A 4,482-nucleotide genomic window follows, 5' to 3' on the forward strand; every position below is an offset into this window, starting at 1 on the left:
TCAAGAAGTTACACTGAGCTAGACATGATGGCTCACCCTTGTAATCTAGCACTGGAGAGGCAGAGGCAGGAGGATGAGGAGTCTGAGGACAACCTGGGCTAATCTAACAAGACCCAGTTATGTTATCTCTCTCTCTCTCTCTCTCTCTCTCCTCCTCTCTCTCCTCTCTCTCTCTCTCTCTCTCTCTCTCTCTCTCTTCTCCTCTCCTCATCTCCTCTCTCTCTCTCTCTCATCTCTCACTCTCACACACACACACACACACCCACCACACACACAAACCCTTCTTTAAAGTTACGTAGACTCCTACTCCTTTAAGAGAGTAGAGGATGGTACAGAGCAGACTCTAGAGGACAAGTCAAAGGGAGGCTCGGATGGGGCAGACAAGCCGAACAGCTATACCACAGCCAGCTGCCAGGGACAGACACCACCACAGGTGGCCCTATGGGCATGTACTGCACATTTGAGCTGCCCCACTGGAATGCTACATCATCCCTTCCACGCTGCCCTGCTGTAGTGGACAGACAGACACTGACCTGAAGGAGGTGCTGCACAGTGGTTAGAAATCCAGGGACATCTAGGCAGCAAAGAGCGAGACTGGTCTACCAAAGGACCTGAGTTTGGATCCCAGAACCCCATGTTGGGTAGCTCTCAATTGTAACTCCAGTGAGGGGTTCCAAAGCTCGCTTCTGAACTCCAAAGTTCAGAAAAAAGTGTACCTGGAATTATGTACACACATCCATCCGTGAGCATGTACACACATGCACACATGCACACACACACACACACACACACACACTAAAACATAAAACCAATCTAAAAGGAAGAAGAGGAGAAGAAGGAAGGAAGGAATAACCCGGATTGCAGAGCCAGGCTGCTGAACAGCACTCAGCTCCACTCAGCTGTATGGTCTTGAGCATGTAACCTCAAATAAGCCTCTCTGTCCCATGGAGCCATTATCAAAAAGAATTGCACCAGGATCTAAATCACACCGAATTTCTACATTGTAACTGGTATCTCCTTTTCTACCTCCACCTTATTTTGTCTCTTTCATAAAATGGAAAGGGAGGAGGATGAGGTAAATTAGTAAAAGTGTCCCCTTTCATTCAGCAAAAGATTGTGATTTCCCCTTCACTTCCCTTCTTCCTCTTCTAACCCTCCCCCACAACGATTTATACTAAGCAAATGAATTACAGGAGAAGCTTTAACTAATTTACCTCATTACACACACACACACACACACACACACACCTATCTATCTGTCTGCCTGCCTGCCACAGGTAACACAGCTACTCAGATATGGCTCGGGCACAGCTTAGTGTGCCCTTGTGTCTCCTGGGTCTCCAGCTGCTCCCCACACACCCATAATCGTCCCTGACTGCTTTCTAAACCTCCCCAGGTGAGTGGATGGCAGCAACCTGGCATGCCTGCGTTCCACCTGGGCACCCCTTGGGAGCATTTGCATATTTCCTGGGCTCTCTTTTGAAATTCCACACCAATAATTAAGAATTTCTAATTCTCTGGTAATTGAGTACCGTTTGGGTCTGATTAAGCAGATGCTATCTAAATAATTATCTGCTCCACCTTGCTTCCCTTTGTGTGGGCTCCATACTGCCTGTCAAAGCAAACGTGGAGCATAGCCCAGCCCCCTTCCAGCGCTTGACTGGGTCCCTCCTCCTCCTTCCACTGCTCCCTCCCACCACTTCTCTGCCTCTCTTTCCCTCTTTTCTTGCTTGGCGATGCTTTGTCAAAATTGCACACAGATATAAAGGCACTGTCCAGTCTTGACTCCATTTCAATTCTTATTTACTTTTATTTATTTATTTATTTATTTATTTATTTATTTATTTATTTTGATTTTTCGAGACAGGGTTTCTCTGCAGCTTTAGAGCCTGTCCTGGAGCTAGCTCTTGTAGACCAGACTGGTCTCAAACTCACGGAGATCCGCCTGCCTCTGCCTCCCGAGTGCTGGGATTAAAGGCGTGCGCCACCACTGCCCGGCTCCATTTCAATTCTAAAGAGGCAGTAGGATCTTTCTCTTTTCTGTTTTAAAGTCTGTGATAGAATTGTCTAGATGACTGAATGACCCTTTTAACAGTATGCCCAAAAGCCAGGCCCTTCACTAAGGTAGTTTAATTTGATACAACTAATATAATCATATCACCTGATAATGTAGCAAAATAGATATAACCATATTTTATTTCACCCGTTAAGAAATAGAAGTATAGTCTAGAGATTGGCAGTTCAGTTAGTGTTTGCTAGCATGCACAGGGCCCTGAGTTCAGTCCCCAGCACCATAGTGGTACATGCCTATAGTCCCAGCATTGATAAGGTAGAGACAACCCCTTGCTACATAGTGAATTTGAGGCCAACATGAGATACATGAGGCATTGTCTCAAAAAAAAATTAAATTCCCAATGTCCTTCAACTATTAAAAGATAAAGTGTTGACCAGGCTTTTTTTTTCCCCCAAGACAGGGTTTCTCTGTGTAGCACTGGCTGTCCTGGAACTCACTATGTAGACCAGGCAGGCCTCGAACTCAGAAAGTCACTTGTCTTTGTCTTCCAAGTGCTGGGATTTAAGGCTTGTACCACCACCATTCAGTTTGTGTTGGCTAGTCTAAGCCAATTTGACACAAGCTAGAGTTATCTGAAGGGAAAGGCCTCCATAAGATCCAGCTGCAAGGCATTTCCTTAATTAGGAACAGATGGGGGAGGGCCCAGACCATAGTGGGCGGTGCTATCCCTGGGCTGGTGGCTTAGTGTCTATGAGAAAGCAGGCTGAGGCAGCCAGGAAGAGTAAGCCAGTAAGCAGCACTCATCCATGGTCTCTGATTCAGCTCCTGTCTCAAGGATCCTGCCCTGTTTGAGTTCCTGTCCTGACTTCCTTCCATGATGAAAAGTATTGTGGAGGCATAAGCCAAATAAACCTTTTCCTCCTCAACTCACTTTTTGGTCCTGATGTCTCATTGCAGCAACAGAAACTCTAAGACAATATGCATATCACTTGAGGACACACAGGAAAAGCAAACTCGTTCATTTCCTTGAGACTCTACCAACTGAGCTACATCCCACCCTCCAAAAACCCTTTTTATTAAAAGTTGTTCCTAGGATGATGTAGGGCATAGAGATCCTGCTCTCTACTAGGACTATTCTACTTCCCCCTCACTACCCTCCCATGACCCACACCTCTGGGTGCAATCCAGGTCCCCGTGTAGCCTAGGCAAGAGCTCTCTCTCTCTCTCTCTCTCTCTCTCTCTCTCTCTCTCTCTCTCTCTCTCTCTCTCTCTCTCCACTTCTTCTCTCTTAAGGTACTAGCAGCCTCAGCAGCAGCCTCAGCAACAACAGCAACCGTTTGCAGACCATTGCTGGCAGAGACCCTAGTACATTAAGTCAACTAAAACATTGACGGCCAGGTATGGAGTACACACTTGTAATCCTTATACTTGGGAGGCAGAAGCAGGATGACGGCTGGCAGTTCAAGACTAAGTTGGTCTATATAATTAGGTTCCATGCCAGACAAGGTTAGACCCAGTAGGAAAGAAAACCAACAAAAAGTTTGAAAGACGAGACTTCCTTAGTTCACCTTTAAAATTTTGTTTTGGTATTTTGTTAGTCCTCACACCTTTGTAATGTTTCTTTCATGAATCCCCTTTCTCCTCTCTTCAAATGAATGTGTTTTCTCTGAGATACACAAATCTAACTTACTAAGAGTCTACTGGGGGAGGGGAGACAAGAATGCATTGTGAAAATATTAATCTCGTGATACATTAGAAAGTTAACTGCACAAGAGTCAGAATGTGGGAGGATCAGCCCTGGAGCAGGAAGAATAAAGAACAGAGGAAGTACCAAAGGTATAAGAAACTAGAAGGGGTTTCTGCTAGCAAGCAGGTAGTAGGCGTTCGAATATGCTATAGATTGGGCCCACAGGAGGAAGGAAAGGAGCCTACGACCAGGTGGGCAGCTCTGGGAAGCTAATTTAAAACTTAGACAAAGCCATGTGTGATGGCACATGCCTATAATCCCAGAACTTGGAAGGCAGAACAGGAGAATTATGAGCTACAGGCCAGTGTGGAATAGATAGACCCTGTCTCCAACAACTACAAAGTAAACAACTAAATAACATGCTAACTAGCTAGCCAAACAAACAAAAGTAGGTATCCCGAGCCTCATACCTGAGGGTAAGAATCCAACAAATCTGAAGTGAGCTTATGAAATTGTTCCAAAACACAAACCCCTTCCTTCTGACTGTGCTGATACATACCTGTAATCCCAGCACTTGGGAGGTGCAGGCTGGAGAATCGGGAGTTCAAGGCTAGCCTAAATAGAGTTTGAGGACAGCCTTGGCTACATAAGATCCTGTCTCAATAAATAAATGAGTGGAATGAAATAAGCCCCAAGCAGTCTCAGGCCTCAACCTGACTTTCGAGTCCATTGTTGAAGCTTCCTCTGCAGGAGGGTGGAATTCTGGGACCAGTAGAACCTA

The sequence above is a fragment of the Arvicola amphibius genome, chromosome 2 (assembly GCF_903992535.2).
Source record: "Arvicola amphibius chromosome 2, mArvAmp1.2, whole genome shotgun sequence".
NCBI lineage: Eukaryota > Metazoa > Chordata > Mammalia > Rodentia > Cricetidae > Arvicola > Arvicola amphibius.